The sequence below is a fragment of the Mesocricetus auratus genome, unplaced genomic scaffold, assembly GCF_017639785.1.
Source record: "Mesocricetus auratus isolate SY011 unplaced genomic scaffold, BCM_Maur_2.0 Super-Scaffold_100066, whole genome shotgun sequence".
Taxonomy (NCBI): Eukaryota; Metazoa; Chordata; class Mammalia; order Rodentia; family Cricetidae; genus Mesocricetus; species Mesocricetus auratus.
In genome coordinates, this window is record NW_024429235.1 from 317491 (window position 1) to 336680 (window position 19190).

The 19190-nt window shown below is 38.3% G+C and overlaps 1 pseudogene; it reads left to right on the forward strand.

The window, feature by feature from the left end:
* Window positions 1-623: 623 nt before the first annotated feature.
* Window positions 624-16266, forward strand: LOC106022704 (annotated as a pseudogene).
* The last annotated feature ends 2924 nt before the right edge of the window (window positions 16267-19190 follow it).

Below are 19190 nucleotides of genomic sequence, written 5' to 3' on the forward strand. Positions count from 1 at the left end.
AAGTTCAGGTCACCTGACCTCAGTGTGAAGCCACATAACAAACCTCTAGTATTGTTTCCTGAAATCATTTATTTATTTATTTATTTAGGAGGTATTTCTATACAGGGTTTCTTTGTATTCTTTTGGAGGCTGTCCTAGAACTAGCTTTTGAAGACTAGGCTGGTCTCTATCTCACAGAGATCTGCCTGCCTCTGCCTCCTTAGTGCTGGGCTTAAAGTTATTCACCACTACCACCTGCCTTTTGAAATCACTCTTTAGTTTTTGATATTTTGGCTACTCTTTCACAGGTGTGACAGAAATTCAGTACATTACAGGCAGTACAGAAGGCTGTAAAAGTTTGCTAGCTGCTCTCTGTTCAGAACAAAGAAGAGGAAGTGCCTATGGAGATCAGGATCTGCTGTTCCAGCCAGATTCAAATACTATTGAAATGCATGTTTGTGCTGACTCAGAAAAGGTCTTTGTCCAGGAACCAATGAGCTGTGTCTTAAGGCACTGTGTGAGCCTATGGGAGGATCTCCTATTACTCAGGCTTCACTAACCAATCAGTCCCTCAAGGTGACCTGGTAGTCGGAATTTGTGCTGGGTCTTTTCGGCCAAGAACCTCAGGCTTGGCATTGCAGAGAAACTGTTCCGGTGGTCTTGTGTGCTGTTCTGTGAGAGCTACTGCATGGAGATGAGCCAAGAGGAGCTTGAAAACCACGGCATGGTGAGCTTGGGGCTACCATCCCCAGACAGGGAGAAGTGCCGGGTCGAGCCATGGGAACCAGTGCTGAGTGTCCTCCCAAGACTGGGTAGGAATAAGAGGCCTGAAACAGAGTTTGCCATGTTCCTGCCTGGTCTTGTATTGTACTGTATGATCCTAATGGTCATGTGTGCCCCGGTTTATTTCTATGTGGTCCTAAGAGCCTGCATGGACTTTGCAATTCTCTGAGGCAGCTGGTGGGTTCTTGAGTATGTTCACTCTGCTGGCTGTGCAAATGCACAGCATTGTTATTGGGACTGTGCTTTGAAATATCTTTGTTGACATCACTGTTAAATTTAGGCACCCTTATTGCTTGTCCTGTCACTATCAAACACAGATTTGCCAAACACAGAGAGCTGTGGTCCCTTTAGTGTCTTTAGAAGTTCTGCACGTGCAAATTTTACTATTTATGTTTTCAATGCACTTGGATTTAATCATGTTGAGCTTGTAAACAATACTTCCTGTGTAGAGGAGCACTCCACTGCTAAACTGTGACATGGAAGTGTAATTGTGATGGCAGTTCTTAGGAAACATTAAGTCACGAAATAGAATTTTGGTCATGGAGGACTGTAACACAAATACTCCAAAGACAAGTTTTATGCTAACAATGACTGTCAGAATACAGTATGATTAGATGTAAGTGAGTGTTCCTGGGGCTTAACCAGCTCTATTCAAACAACAAAGGAGACAACCCAGATTTAAAGTGGTAGAAAGGCCTATCCCTCCATTAGCATCAGGACTCTAAATGCTGCTCAAGGAAGCACTTCAGGGTCACAACCAACATTACCTCCTGGTGTGACATCAAGTATATTAATTCTAGAAGAGCTGCATCTCCAGTCCTTTGCAAAGTAGTTTTATGTCAAGGTCTCCTATATTGATTGAGTGGACTTGAACCCTGTCTGTTGCCCCACTGGACATTGCTCTTCTTATCCTGAAAAACTGCCCTAAATATTAGATTAAAAATCTGCAACACCTCAGAATACAAAATTACTAGTTTGAGTCACAGATTTGATTGTCCATTGCAGAAGAAGGAAAGGAATTATGTTTGAAGCATGGTTTTTTCTCTTTAGACAAGAAGACAGGGAAACAGTGCACTGTGCACACTTCATGGGGAAACAAATGAGATGGTAACAAGATCACAGTCTGAAGGTAGTGAGTTGCAAATTTGGGTTTCTGGGCTTCCTTTGGGGGAATCAAATGAATGGCTGACCCTATCATATGACAGGTCTCAGAGCATCAGAAGACACAGATATTTGTATTTTAATTCATAACAGTGACAAAATTACAGTTAGGACATAGCAGTAAAAATGATTTTATTAGCTAGGCATTGGTGGTGCACACCTTTAATCCCAGGACTTGGGAGGCAGAGGCAGGGGGATCTCTGTGAGTCAGAGGCCAGCCTGGTCTACAAGAGGTACTTCCAGGACAGTGTCCAAAACAATACAGACAAACCCTATCTCAAAAAAGCAAAAAAATTAAATTTAGAGTTTGAGTGTCATCACATCATGAGGAACTGTATTAAATGATCACAGCATTAGTAAGGTTGAGAACATCTCCCAGAGCTCAGGCTTGCCCGGCACAATATACTTTGGAATTTCTTTAAACACCTAATCCTGCCTCTGCTGGTCACTGCTGGAAAGAGAGTCCTGCCTCTCCTTCCTTGGCTGGGTCTTGACTGGTCTGAAGGAAGGGAAATAGATCAGAGAATGAGGATCCTCCAACTTCTCATGATTTTGTGGTGCATTTACAAATGAAGTGGGAACTGTGTAAGAATTGAGTACACTGACCAACTGTAAAACAATTTTAGTAACTGCAGAGAAAGCCATAGGCCAGAAAGAGGGTGAATTCCTTTCTGCTGTGATAGTAGTTGTCTTTAAAGGTGAGTAGTGAAGTGATAATTTTACACAATCAATAGAAGTTCTGACTGGCCACTTCTTGTGTCCGCAGACCAGGCCAACAAGAAGTTGGCTAAAGAACTGAATTTATGGGCTTGAGAGAATGTTGAGCATCTGTGAGCTGTGACTGCCCTTCCAGAGGTCCTCAGTTCAATTTCCATCAGCGATATGTTGGGTCACAAGGATCTATAATGAGATCTGGTGCCCTCATCTGGCTTGCAGGCATACCCACAGGAAGAAGACTGTATTCATAATTAGAAAGACGTGTTCAGACTTAGGCATCTCTTTCAGATATGTTTAGGGTTTAGATGGGATAGACATGCTTAGGATAGGATATAGGTAGATTATAATTTCTTTATCATCTTCTATGTATATATGCTTTATATATGTTTGAGGCATTTTGTATATTGGCACAATTTAGTTTTGTTTAAAGTCTAAATCTTTTCTTTAGACTAAAAGTGAGAATTGTAGGGAGAGATCTACTTACCCATAGAGCTGACCACACACCTTTGTGCGTGGGGACATATATGGAGAATGTAAGAGAGATAAAACAGCTATTGGGAGGCATGGTCAGCACTAAGGGTACATAGATATCTCCCTACACATAATAAATAAATAAATCTTCAAAAAGCAAATAGTTATTAAAAAACAGAACTCAACACATCATTAAAAAATTGCTATAGTTACAGAAATTCAAGCAAAATAGAGGAACTGAATAAAATGCTGTTGCCCTTCCTAACATGATTGTGTTTTCCAGGTTAACATGTATGTCCCAAAGAAATGATGTGGGCAGTACTTGCTATGCTTTAGTAGTAACCCCAGTGTCTGGAACTCATGGCTATAAAGCCTGTTTCAAATTTCTGACAGATTTTACAGTTACATTATTCCCAGTATCTATTTTCTTCCTCAAAGCATCTCCCACATAGACTCTTCATTGTGTTCTAATACATGGTCTTTTTCCCAATTAGCCTCAGCTGTCAACATGACCTAGCCTAGAGACACCTTTGTGGACATCAATTGAGGGCATTCTTAGATCATCATATCTGATGGCTTTGACTGAAATAGGTTGTGTTGATTATGATTGATGTGTGAAGTCTATTCCTTTGAGTTAGCCATATCTCTAAGCAAGTAGACCTGGGCTGGGTAAGAAAGCAAGCATAGCACTAGAAAATAACAAAGCAAGAGAGATAGCTAGGAAGCAATGTTTCCTCATGTTTTACCTTTATTTATTGCTTGAGTTTGTAGCCTATGTTCACACTAGGATGGACAGTGACATAGGGATAGCAAACAAATAAACCTGTTCACTACCTGAGTTGGTTTGGCTAGAGAATTTAATCAGAAAGTTGGTAAAAAATATGGGCATCAAATGTGATTTTCTTGTTGTTGTTTTGTTTTCCAACCCAGGAATGCCACTGACTCATGGCCGCATTCTTCACAGCTTATTAGTGCTTGGATTATGTGTCATGTATTCCAATCATTCATAAAAGAAAATGTTAGGTCAGAAGAGCTATGTTCACAGTTTCTTGTAGAGCTAAAATTGAAAGTGACTCAGGCAATGTGTGCTATATAACAGTGTCTCCAGAAACTAATGTCATTTGATTACATCCATTGTGCCATTCACAGAATTTGGGGGGATAATATGGAGTATTCGAAAACAATATCCAACTAATGTGGATTAGTTGTAACTAAATTTAGTGCTTGTCAGGATTGCAAGAAGAGCTTACTCCAGCTTACTCAAGACCATCTTTGTTATTATGAATCATAGCCATTAGGGTATGAATATTAGAAAATGGAATTCTAAGCCGGGTGGTTTTGGTGCATGTCTTTAATGCCAACACTCAGAAGACAGAGGCAGGCAGATCTCTGTGAGTTCAAGACCAACTTGGTCTACAAGAGCTAATTCTAGGACACCCTCTAAAGCCACAGAGAAAACTGTCCAAAAAATAATGTTAAAAAACATGTAATTTTAAGTAAAAATGGTTAATATTCATACATATAATTTGTAGCTCTAGAGTTTCATAGGAGGAACTCTCTCCTTGGCGTCATGAGGAATCTTTACATAGATAGTTTATAAGTTTATACAAGTATGCTGTGGTTTCTAAAGTTTAAGGCCTTCCCAGTCACCTGTCTCTACTAATGAGTGTGATTATAAATTGTGTACATTTTTAAAAAGAATGGGGTTATAATTGAGTGATCGTAAGAGCTTCTGATATGGTTTCTCTTGAAGGAAAATGATATATTTTAAGAACTGGAATTACCATTCATGTCATCATATTTTGTGTTTTTGAACTCCTATTTTGAATCTTAATTTTATAATAATGTTTACTTCTGGAAAATCAGCACACTGCCATTTTCCCAGTACTTTCCTGTGTATAATTTGTAAATTTATTTTTGAGTGTGAGAAGCATTCATTTGCCATGTTTTGATGGATAAGATCTTTAATCCCAGCACTCATGAGGCAGAGACTGTCAGATCTCAGTGAGGTGTAGGCCAGCCTGGTCTACACACCAAGAACCAGAACAGGCTCCAAAGGTACACAGAGAAACACTTTATTGTAAAACAAACAAGAAAAAAAGAACCATTCATCTTATTTTTTTTTAATTTTATTTCCAGTTTAAATTTAGATAAGAAACAAGGTTGCTTCACAAGTCAGTTCCAGGTCCCTCTCCCATTCCCTCCCTTCCTCCCTTGCCCCCCCATTATCCCCTCATTTCCCCAAAGAGGGTGAGGCCCCCCATGGGGGTGTGCATAGTCTGTCATTTCATATAGGGCAGGGCCTATACCCTTCCCCAAGAGTTCAGGGTGAGAGTGCACCTCACATTGTTCTATGGGAGTCCAAGGTCCGAGTGTATACTTGGGATGGGTACTGATCTGCTGCCCAAGGCTCAATAGATTCCCTAGGCCTCTTCACTGACATCCAGATTCAGGGGGTCTTGATCAGTCCCATGCTGGCTTCCCAGGCTGATGCCTGGGATTCAAGAGTTAACCTTTGTCTGGTCAGCTGTTTCTGGGGGTTAAACCAGCCCAGTCTTAATCCCTTTGATCATCAGTCCTCCCTCTCTGTTACTGGCTTTCTTGAGTTCAGCTCAGTACTTAACCAAGGGAGTCTGCCTCTTCTTCGATCAGCCACTAAATAAAGTTTCTGTTTCCCAGACTCTCTGGCCATAGGGTTGTAGGCTGGCACTCCCCAGATCTATGTCTAAAATCCATATATGAGAGAGTACAAGCCATGTTTCTCTTTTTGTGACTGGGTTACCTCACTCAGGATGGTTTCTTCTAGTGTCATCCATTTGCCTGCGAATCTCATGATTCCATTAATTTTTTCTGCTGAATAGTACTCCATTGTGTAGATGTACCACATTTTCTCTATCCACTCTTGAGGTGAGGGACATCTAGGTTGCTTCCAAATAAAGCTGCTATGAACATAGTGGAACAGACATCTTTGTTGTATGAATGGGCATCTTTTGGATATATGCCTAAGAGTGGAGTTGCTGGGTCTTGTGGTAGGTTTATTCCCATTTTTCTTAGGAAACTCCATAATGATTTCCAAAGTGGCTGAACCAGTTGGCACTCCCACCAGCAATGGAGGAGTGTCCCCCTTTCACCACATCCTCTCCAGCATAAATTGTCATTGGTGTTTTTGATTTTAGCCATTCTGACAGGAGTGAGATGGTATCTGAGAGTTGTTTTGATTTGCATTTCCCGGATGGCTAAGGATGTTGAGCACCTTCTCAAGTGCCTCTCAGCCATTTTAGACTCCTCTATTGAAAACTCTCTATTTAGTTCTGCAGCCCACTTTTTAATAGGGTCCTTTGGTGTTTTGGAGACTTGCTTCTTGAGTTCTTTGTAAATTTTGGAGATCAACCCTCTGTCAGATGTGGGATTAGTGAATATTTTTTCCCATTCTGTGGGCTGCCTTTTTGTCTTGCTGACTGTGTCCTTTGCCTTACAGAAGCTTCTCAGTTTCAGTAGGTCCCATTTATTAATTGTTGATCTCACCATCTGTGCTACTGGTGTTATGTTCAGGAAGCTGTCTCCTGTACCAATTCGTTCAAGGGTACCACCCACTTTCTCTTCTAAGAGGTTCAGTGTGGCTGGATTTATGTTGAGGTTTTTGATCCATTTGGACTTCAGTTTTGTGCATGGCGATAAACATGGATCGATCTGCATTCTTCTACATGCCAGTCTCCAATTATGCCAGCACCATTTGTTGAAGATGCTTTCTTTATTCCATTGTATACTCCCTGAGTTCAGTTAATTCTAGTGGGAGAAAAGAGATAATTACCCTTACAGGTCAACTTTACAGTGTTTTATACAGGCAAGACTACCTGGAAATAAATGTCAAAGCATAGAGACAAGAAGTAAATTAGTCTCTGGAGGAATACCACTGATTGTGCTCTACTGCCTGGCTGCTTTAGTTTTCTTAGTTATTTTCTTTTCTACAAATTTGTATTTATATTTTCATTTAAAATATTTTGTTTATTGATTTTCCTGTCATGGATTCATCCCAGATCTTCCCCTCCCTTCCAAATCTATAGTCCCCCCATCACTAGAAATAAAGACAGATAAAACATATCTTTGCTGTCTTACATATTGCTAAACCATATTACAAGGAACAGTACAGCTCCAGAGTGGGCTGGGCCATCCTTCATAAATCATTAATCAAGAAAATGCCATAGATTTCAAGCTCCATTTCCCAAATAATCCTAGCATACAACACATGGAGGAAAAGCCAACCACGACAAGGACTTTAAGTGCCAGCCAGTGGTATGTAGTAAAAATAAAGTCAAATAAAGTTACTAACTTAATAACTGACTAAATAAATCCTCACGAGTAGTTTATCTTTTATCATTTCTCTTTTCTAAAAATTTGATCCTTCTCCAAAGATGCTGGAATATTTGATCATGAAACATTCTACTGATTTTGTCTTTCCTTATGTTTGTCTTTTACCCAAGTGTGATGATTTTGTTTAGAGGTATAAAACTGAGAAGGATGCTTTGCATGTAGGTACAATCTGGTCCGGGTTATCGTACAATTTTATTTTATTTCTAAATCAAATCTCAGTTGACAACTGAGAAATGAATCCTAAAACTTGTTCTTTTGACTCCTTATGAACATTGCAAATGAATACAAGGCAAAATGCAAAGAAAAGATGAAGATTAGGAATAGTGAGAAGTGAAAATATCTAGGAGGTTTTTAATAACACTGATTTATGTTGCTGGAGGCCAGGTTGAAGTTTGAAACTTAAGGAGGCTCATTAAAGTCTTAGTAATGGAATAAGATTCAGAAGAGTCATTTAAGTTAAGAGAGTTAGTAGGAATGATTGAGTGTAGATTATGGAAGCCGATGTTGTTGTGGTGTAATGGCTATAAGATACCAGAAGGTGTCCTTTAATTAGGGGAATGAAAGAACATTACATGTCTTGCTATTGTAAAAAAGTGCATTCTTTATTACACTGTTTCCAGATACACATATTGGAAAGTGCTTTTGTGGATGCCAGAGGAATGCTATAGGGAATTTCTTTCCTTCGAATGTGGTCTTCTGATTCAAAATACGTTTTAGCCTTGATTGCAAAAGTCTATATTGTCTGAAGCAACCCCTAAAACCTCACATTTTTCATTATTTCTATTTATTGTTCAGAGACAATTTTCATGAGTCTGTGAATCTGACTCAAATAATCCTGCTGCATTCTTACCAAATTCTGTATCCCCAAATCACCAAGAGGTCCATTTTGATGAAAAAGCAGAGTCTTTTACTGTTGCTGTTTAACAAGCTAACCACATTAGTTCAGTCCTTTCAGCCACCCAACAAAGCTGATGACTTGAAAAAGTACCCCAAGAAATCATGAGGCAGGGATCTTGTAGGGCAGCATAAGGGATGTGTCTGGGGGTGTCTCAGGACTGGTGCACTTCCAGGTTTGGATGACCTGCCTTGTGTTAATTGGTAAAGTGGCTATTATGGCCCATAGGACCTCCTAGGGTGGTTTTTCTGCTCTGCATATCTCTGTTGTGCACTTGTCCATAAGGCATAGCCAGAGCCTAAAGCACAGCCTTGCCAGCTAAATTCTGATTGGTTTCTTGTCAGGAGGAGGACATCTGTCCTCCTAGTGACCAGGACAGGAGCTGCAAGGTCATGAAAGCACATGTTTAACTGTCATGTCTCCAAAAACATTGGGGGAGGGCTGGTCCCTTCGGCTGATGTATCCTTAATACATTAACTATACTTATGTTTGCTTGCCATCCAAGGACATTCATCAGTTGATGCAAATCTAGGGTGTTTCCTTTTCCTGGCTGTTGTAAATAAAATCACAGTGACTGTGTATTAATAAATGTCTCTAGAGTTTGATATTGTCTTTATTCAATATATATATGGGTGGTAATTCTGGGTCATAATGGTATATCTGGACTTAGAGTTTATAAAAATTTTTGAAATGGTTGATCTCTTTTTGCATTCAATGCCAGCATGTGCTATTTTTTTAAGTTTAGGAATTCTAACTTTGGTAATACAAAGTTAGAAAGAAGTTACAATTTGTATTTTCCTAGTTCCTAAGTATGTTGAACAATTTTAAATGTTTGTTAATCAGTATTATTTCATTTTCTGAAAATTCTTTTTCTCTATAGCCTATGATTAATATTTAAAAGATAAACACATAATCACTCCCTTCCTCTTTGTTGGTCTAATCATTTCATGCCCCTGTTGTGGACTATTCACATAAGTTTGTATTACATTTGTTTATGCTGTGGAAAATTACTTTATATGAAGGTTTTTTATATTTCTTCTGTTACATTTGTCCAATTATGTAAAGATGTGATGTTGTTTAGCCATGCCTATTTAAGGAATTTGGCCTAAATATGACCAGCCAATAGCTAGGGAAAACAGGGATAAGCAGACCTGTCTGGAAGGAAGGATGAACAGGAGGAGAAATATAAAAGAATTGAAGAGAATGGGATAGACAGAGAGAGACATATACATGACCAGAGGCAAAAGATACACCATACAAACAGATCCCAGAAGGAGGAAAGTAGGAAAAACAGAAACAAAGGCTAAGAGCACTGCAATATAAAGGTAAAGAGAAACAGCTTAATATATAATGGTTAGCAAGAAACAAGTTATAGCTGAGAAATAAAAACTAATGAGATATTCCCATGTCTTGATTTGAGAGCACCTTCATGGTCCCAAAGAAAACTTGCTACATGCCACCAATTTTTATGTCTCTAACTGGTCTTTTTTCTTTTGTCATTATTGTGTGCATGTTTATGTATCCATATACATAAATGCATAAATATGAGCTGATGATTCCATTTGGAATTTCTTCTATGTATAGGATAAAAGGGCTGACTACTTTTCTTTGGATAACAAAATATGATCATGGCAGGCAAAACCCAATTCTCCCTGTGCCAATAATCATTGATGCATTTATTACTTGCATATAGTGAACTTACTTATTGTATAGTATTCCTTATGTTAGTTGTCTTCCTTTTTGTGTTAGACAATGAAGGGGAATTGTGGTGATATATTATTTATGATTTAATAAAACCTCTGGAGACCAAAACGCAAAGCTATTCACAGCCTTAGAGCCTGGCAGTGGTGATACACACCTGGGATTCCAGCAGCCTTATTAATTAGCCATAGAAAACAGATAGTGTTGGCACAGAACTTTATTCCCAGGACTCAAGAGTCAGATGTAGATGGATCTCTTCTCAATCCAAGGCTACACTGGGCTGCATGAGAGTGAAACAGTCTAGGGAATAACAGCTCATGCATTTATTCCCAACACTTGAGGTCACTTTAATCTCAGCACTAGAGAGCTGTAGACAGGAGGGACAAGGATGGGCAGAGAAAGGAACTTAAGGGTGGAAGAGACAGGATCTTAGAGCACTTGCCTCTGAGGATTCAGGGGAAGCATTATCCCTGAGGATGCATGGAGACAGGATTGTCATTTCACCATGACAGAGGTAAGATTTACCTCTGCTTTGGCTGCTTTTATTTTCTGATCTTCAGCTTGAACGCCAATATCTTTCTCTGGGTTTCAGTTGTGTTACATTTGAATAAGTGTTTATGTACCTTGTCTCTAGGTTTCAGTGATTCCCGTATTTTGTTAATTTTAGGATTGCTGTGATAGTTCATTCCTGTCTACTTCTCTTTGGTATGCTTTCTTCTATTTGTTCTAGAGCTTTCATCTGTGCTGTTAAGTTGTTAGTATGAAGTTTCTTCATTTTTTCTAACAAGGCCCTCCATGCTATGTAGTTTCTGCAGATTACCATTCTTGCTGTGTTCCCTAAATTGAGTATGGTCTATGTACATTTTAATTGAATTTTAGAAAGTCTTTAAGTTGCTTCTTTATTTCTTCCCTTCCCATTTATTTCAGTAGAGAAATATTCACTTTCCACGATTTTGTAATCTTACATTAATTTTTTATAAAGCATATACAGCTGTAATCCTGATAGGACACAAGTACTTATTTCTATTTTAGTGTAACTATTAAGATTTGTATTTGTGTCAAGGATGTCATCAACATTGGAGACAATTCAATTTTGTTCTTAGGAGATGATGTATTCTTGACTGGAATTTTTGTATTATATGTTGGGTTTATTTTGTTTGTACAGTTCATTATCTAGAATATTTCCATTTAAATTTGTCTGGATGGCCTGTCCATTGGTGAGAAGGGGTATTGAAGTCTACCATGATCAATCTCTGTGAGAGTCAATGTGTGATTTAAGTTTTTATGTGTTTCTTTTATAAAATGGGAGTCCTTGTGTTTGGGAATTCAGATTTTAAAAATTGAAATGTCATATTGGTAGTGTTTTCCTTCGAAGAGTAAGGAATGTTCCTCTTCATCACATTTGATTAATTTTTGTTTGAAATCTAATTTTCATGACTATGTCAACTTGATCTTAGTTCCTTTTGATTGAAATTTGTTTTTCTTTCCTGTTCTTGAGGTAATATCTATCTTGATATTGAAGTGAGTTTCTTGTATATAGTGGAAGGATGCATATTGTTTTGGATTCCATAATATTAATCTGTGTCTCTTGCTTGGGGGGCTGATGACATTAATATTGAAATATCAGGAATAATGTCTTTTAATTAATGTTATGTTTTGTACTTTTTGATGGTGGTGGTTGTCATCTGTGTATGAGTGTATGTGTTTTCCCTTTTTTGGTTTTCACAATGTCAGGTTATTTATTTCCTATGTTTTCCTATGTGAAGTTGACTGCCTTGGTTTGGATTTTTCCTTCTAGTATGTTGTATAGGGCAGGATTTTTGCATAGATATTGTTTAAATTTGACTTTATCATGGAATGTCTTCAGTCCCAGCTTGAATTTTTAAATTTGGCAAAGGATGGCAACGCCTCACAGTATTCATGACATTAATGCTGCCTGAGCATTCTGAGTCACTGGATTAGAGGTGTGTGACATTCTTCCTGCTTGATATGTTTATGTGTATCTTTTAAATATATATTATTTTTTGTCTCAATACATCGATATGCATGACATGTTTGCCTGGTCCTCACATTATTCAAAAGCTGATCTTACAATGCACGAGTTTGTTATAACGTATAGTTGCGGTACCCAATGTAAGTCATGACATATGAGCTCACTTATATAAAAGTTGCAGCAAGACCTAACTTCTCAGCATCTCTCCTGCTTTGTGTTGATTATTTATGATCAACATTTATACTGTTAGTGTCTTCATCTGTATATGTTTAAATGCTTGAATGCACAGTTCCTTTCAGTAATATTTATTAAAATTACAATTAAAACTGGAGCACTTCAGTTTTCTTGAAGATGGAATCAGAACAGGAGTCAATGCATAACTTCTCATTTGAACTTCAGAAAAACATACACCTCTCAGTACTTCCTGTCTTTATTGTTAATTTCATCGATGTTTGTATGGGAGACAGGTTCTTAATATTTACCTCTTGCTGTCCTATAACTGATTTGGCAGACTAGGTGAGCCTTTACCTGATAAGCAGATATACCTATCTATTTCCTTCTCAGTAGTAGGACTAAAGGAATGAGTCAATATACCCACGTTGCTCGTTTATAGTAAGGAATTATTCACACAATTTCTCTCATGTAGACTCAGTGTTTTGATCTGTTTGCATGTCTCTCTGTGTTTGTTAATAGATGTTTCTCTTTTGATATAATATACCATTCTGATCATTCAGAATAATAGAGGTTAAACCATATCAGGCTACTTCTTAAGTGACTTAAATATAATATGTGTGTCATAGAGTAAGTATGGGAAAGTGCATCATTATATGAGTATATTGTGGAAGAAGTATACATTTACAGTGTTGTCTTTATCATGCTTTTTTATACATGTATGGCATATTATAGTATGCAGTAACCTATCAAGATTTGCATATCAACTTCACTCAGGATGAGTGGGCTTTGCTAGATCCTTCACAGAAGAATCTTTACAAAGATGTGATGCTGGAGACCCATATGAACCTCAAGGCTATAGGTAATTCTGTGTATTTTCTTTAACTCTTCATAGTAAGGGCACAACTCTTTCTTGGTTTTTGATTATTTTTTGTAATTTTGAGTGAGAATGAAGAAGACCAAGGAAATAAATCAGTCATGTTGCTAAGGATCACTGAAGACAGTTAAATTTCAAGCAATTTTCAATAACATATCATACATTTTCTGGTGCTATATTTTAGGCTACAAATGGGAAGATGATAATATCAAAGAACATCACCAATATTATCAAAGGCATGCAAGGTAATTTTCATGTTTTTGCTGATATGAATTTGCCTCTGAAGATACTTTAATGTATATGGAAGTTGCAAAGAAAAGCAGCAGTGTACATAATCACATCATAAAGTGTAGTGACACAGCACTTGGGAGGCAGAGGGAGGCAGATCTCTGTGAGTTCGAGGCCAACATGATCTACAAAGTGAGTTCCAGGACAGCCTCCATAGCTACAGAGAAACCCTGTCTCGAAAAACCAAAAAAATAAAAAAATAAAAATAAAGTGCAGTGACTATCATTAAATTGTCACGAGATCATATACCTTATCAGGTAGTAAGTGCATTATGTTTGCAAGTCCTCCCTTAGGAAGGAAGACAAGATATGACTGTCTTAATGCCATTTGAGTCATAGCTCCATCAGAGATGTGCTGTTGAGAATTGCAAATACATGTAGTTTCATACCACTCATATTACAGAAGGTATACACATTGAAAAGGTGATAAGTATATTTCCAACACATTCTCATCAGCAAATAGTTCATAGTAAAGCTATTGTTACTCATATATATGTTCGAATTTTGCTAAGTACAATAAGATACTTTGAATCATGATTTTAGTTGGGGGTGGACTTGTAAATCCTTAATCCCTGTATCTTATGCCCATGAAGAACACAAAGACAAAATCCATTATTTCAGTGTGGAAGCCTTTGTATTTCTTAGTCTTCCTTTAGCAGAAATATCTTATAGAACTCAAAATGTGAACGACATGAACACAGGGACATGAAAAGGAACAATGAACTTCTCTCCATCTCAGAACAATTAGAAGATATGTAGTAGACAATGTGTTTAGCAGAATTGTTGAGCATCATTTAAATTTACAAGTGCTTTACCAGCTTCATTTTATACTGCAGAAAAGCCCTATATGGACAAGCAATGTATAAATATTTCCCATTGTCTTGGTTCATCTTGTAAATGTAGTTTGAGTCACAATACAGAAAAATTGGTCAATGCTAAAAGTGCCATAAATTTATGAATTGTTTTTGTTCTCCAGAATTATGAAAAAAATCTCATAGAGAAAAATATGCAATAATTCCAAACAAGGCAATAAAGTTTCTTAGCATGAGACAGATGTTCATATATGGAAAACAATCCTTAATGAAGGAGAACACCATGAATGTAAACAAAGTGAAATGAGCTTAATACCTGATTAGTTTTTAAAATTAGACAAAATTGTAAAATTAATTTGTAGTTATAAATATTTAAGTTTTCAAAATTTTTTTAATCATGAGTTCATTTTACATTCCAACCCAGTTCTCTCTCCCACCCCTCCTCTTATCCCCTTGCATCCTCCCACCCCTCTTTCCCCTTGGTACATCCCTAGTCCAAACCCCATCAGAGGTCATGAATATAGTAAAGCTTTTACATGTGTCAATTACCTTGCAGGCATGACCGAAGTTCAAAGGGAGAGAAACCTACATATACTGAATGTCATAGATACTTTGTACATGACAATCAGCTTCCAAGTCATGAAAGAACACAGACTGGAGGGAAATTCCATGAATGTAATCACTGTGGTAAAGCCTACCTATGCCACAGTCATCTTCAAATGGATAAAAACACACATGCCAGAGAGAAACGCTGTGAATGTCATCAGTGTGGTAAAGCCTTTGCTCACCTCAGTGCTCTTCCAGTACATAGAAGAACACATACTCCAGAGAAACCCTATGAATGTAATCAGTGTGGTAAAGGCTTTGCTTGGCAATGTCATCTTCAAGTGCATAGAAGAACACACACTGGAGAGAAACCCTATGGATGTACTCAGTGTGGTAAAGCCTTTGCTCAGCACAGTAATCTTCTAGTACATAAAAGAACTCATACTGGAGAGAAACCTTATGAATGTACTCAGTGTGGTAAAGCCTTTTCTCAGCACAGTTATCTTCAAGTACATAAAAGAACACATACTGGAGAGAAACCCTATGAATGTCATCAGTGTGGTAAAGCCTTTGCTCAGCACAGTCATCTTCAAAGACATAAAAGAACACATACTGGAGAGAAGCCCTATGAATGTACTCAGTGTGGTAAAGCCTTTGCTTGCCACAGTTATCTTCAAGTGCATAAAAGATGTCATACTGGATAGAAACACTATGAAAGTCATAAGTGTGGTAAAGCCTTTGCTTGGCACAGTCATCTTCATATACATAAAAGAACACATACTGGATGAAACCATATGAATATAATCAGTGTGGTAGGGCTTCTGCATGATCCAGGAATCTTCAAATACATAAAAGAACCCATCCTGGAGAGAAACCTTACATATGTACTCAATGTGGTAAAATCTTTGCTCAGCACAGTAGACTTCAAATACTTAAAAGAAAACATACTGGAGGAAAACCCTATTGATAGCAGAATTCTAATATTTCTCTGTAATAAAATTCCTGAATCATGTATGAGGCTAAATCTGAAAGATCAGAGAAATAGTGCAACCAAACACAGGTTCTTATCTACAAATACTCAGAACAAATGGGGTATCCTGTGTACTATAATCCTCACACTAAATGCCTTCTCTTTTCAACCTCAGACTTATTCCTGAATTTCTGTCTCTTTGCTGCATGCATTTTCTCTTTACTCAATCACATTCATCCCTGTCTCCACTCCCCTAGTGCTGAGATCAACTTGTGGCTCTCACCATTTGGCTCTGCTTCTCTTTTAGATTGATTGTATCATGGGGTGGTCTCAAACTCACAGACCACATATGCCTCTGTCTCCCAAGTGTTTGGATTTAAAGTGCCATCAGTGCCTGGCCTGTATGTGTCAATAGAATGACTACCTCTCATTTTTAGGAAAACTTTCTTTGTTAAAGAAAAAACAAAACATTGCCACACGCTATGAATGTAAAAAGAATGATAAAGTCTTTGCAAGTCACAGTCATCTATAGACACATAAAAAACACATATTTTATAGAAAACCTATGAATACAGTCAAGTGTAAATCCTTTTGTATGTATCAAAATCTTGAGAAAAAATGAAACTGCAGCAAAACCCTATGAATATTGTCAGGGTGCTAATGTTTTGTATTTTATAGATGTAAATATTTGTGTGAAATCTATCTTTTGAAGGCTTTGAAATGTGCAATTGTAATGACTATGAAAGGAAGGAAGTACATTTATTATAAAAGATTTCATATAATCGCCTTGTACAAAACTTAAGTCCAAATGGATCAAAAATCTCAACATAAATCCAGCCACACAGAAAATTTTAGAAGAGAAAGTGGGAGATACTCTTCAATGAGTTGGTACAGGAGACCACTTCCTGAACTTAACACCAGTGGCACAGACACTGAGATTGAAAATTAACAAATGGGACCTCATCAAACTAAAAAGCTTCTGTAAGGCAAAGGACACACTCAACAAGACAGAAAGGCAGTCCACAGAATCAGAAAAGATATTCACTAACCCCACAACTGACAGAGGGCTAATCTCCAAAATTTACAAAGAACTCAAGAAGCAAGTCTCCAAAACACCAAAGGATCCAATCAAAAGGTGGGGTACAGAACTAAACAGAGAATTCTCAATAGAGGAGGCTATAATGGCCAAGAGACACTTAAGAAAGTGCTCAACATCCTTAGCCATCAGGGAAATGCAAATCAAAACAACTCTGAGATACCATCTTACTCTTGTCAGAATGGCTAAAATCAAAAACACCGAAGACAATTTATGCTGGAGAGGATGTGGAGAGAGGGGAACACTCCTCCACTGCTGGTGGGAGTGCCAACTCGTACAGCCACTTTGGAAAGCAGTATGGAGATTCCTCAGGAAAATGGGAATCAATGTACGACAAGACCCAGCAATTCCACTCTTAGGCATATATCCAAAGGAGGCAAATTCATACAACAAGGGCATCTGCTCCTCTATGTTCATAGCAGCATTATTTGTAATAGACAGAACCTGGAAGCAACCTAGATACCCCTCAACTGAACAGTGGATAGAGAAAATGTGGTACATTTCCACAATGGTGTAATACTCAGCAGAAAAAAAAAAACAATGGAATCTTGAAATTACCAGGTAAGTGGATAACACTAGAAGAAACCATCCTGAGTGAGGTAACCCAGTCACAAAAATACAAACATGGTATGTACTCACTCATATATGGATTTTAAACATGGATCAGTAGAGTGCCAGTCTGCACTTCCACTGACAGAGAGTCTGGGTTACAGGAAAGAACCTAAAAGACATACACGGTACCCAAGAGAAGAGAAATGCGGCAAGATGCTCTGAACAGATGGGGAACACAGCGAGGAGTGAGGGGGAGGGGGACCTGCGAAATAGAGAGGGGTAAAAGTGGAAGAGAGAGTAGGACATGGAGGAACAAGAAGGTCGACTGGGGGGGTAGGATAGGGGCAAGAGGGAATCATAGGTTAGAAGACAGATCAGACACCATTGTGACCTTTAGTGATCTAAACGGATGACACCAATTGACAAGCTAAGCAATAGTGTAGAGACTATTTATGATAGTGAACTTGATGTCTCTAACCATCCTGGAGCCTTCATCCAGTGACTGATGGAAGCAGAGGCAAACACCCACAGTTAAATACTGAACAGAATCCAAGGAATCCAGCGACAGAAGGAGGAGCGAAGAGCAAATTGGCAAAGAATGGTCTGGCAAAACCAGCAGAGACAGCTGATCTGAACAGGGGAGAGCTCTTGGACCCAAGACTGACAGCTGGGAGGCCAGCGTGGGACTGATTCAGACCCCCTGAATGTGAGAGTCAATGAGGAGGCCTGGGCTCCCTATGGGGTCCTGAGCAGTGGGTCATTGATTATCCCTCGAATACTAACAGACATCATGTGTCCATAACACAAAGAGGGTTGCTCTCTCTGCCTGGACTCTTTGGGAAGAGCCTGGACCCTACCCTGAATGAAATGATAGACTCTAGATATCCCCTATGTGGAAGGAATTGGCAATAGGGTGGGAGGATGGTGGGGGGGTGTGGGAGGAGGGGAGGTAGAGGGAACTGGGATTGACATGTAAAACAAGCTAATTAAAAAAATGTTAAAAAAGGAAACTTGAAATAAAAGCCAGTGGAGATCTTGAAAAAAAAGATTTGTATAATCATTATCCAACACACAACCTTATTTACTCTGTAGAGAAAAGTAACTGTGACAACAGTTTGTACATGTATTATGATGTCTGTTTTCATGTTTGCACCAGTAAACTCAATGGGAAAAACAAATTTATGAAGCTCTGAGCATATGGACCAATCAAGGGATACCGCCCACTGGACCCTGAAATCAGAGGCACTGAAATAGAAACACTATGACCATTAAGCAAGAACCTAAAAAACTCACCCTGACCTTTAATCCCTAGCCAAAGAAATAAACTTTTTAACTGAAACCATAGACAGTGAAAGAAACACCTCTTCTATTAAATAAGAGTCAAATTTTACAAAAGAGACAGTGAAAGAAATAGACTCTGTCCTTAAAGCAGAGCCAAAGAAACTCACTCTATCCTTGACCAATTAAGCATTAACCTAAGAAATCCCTGAGCTCAAAATCAACCAGTCCCTGAGCACAAAATCCAGGCATTGTCTGAGCATGTTCCAGCTCAGGGATTAAAATGACACCAATCCCAACTAGAAATTTTCTCCCTGGAAAAACTGTCCCTAAGAAGCCATTTATAAGCTCTGTGGCTTTTCAGTTGGCAGTTGCTGTCACATCAAGTCCAGTAGAATCTGTGTTACAAGTTCCACAGTCTGAGGTGATAACTTCAAAAGAGGAAGATCTGGAACTGGATGTTAAACTCTCTGCTGGAAGAAAAAAATGGGCCCTTTTTCTCGTGGCAATTTCTGTTTATTCTATTCCTT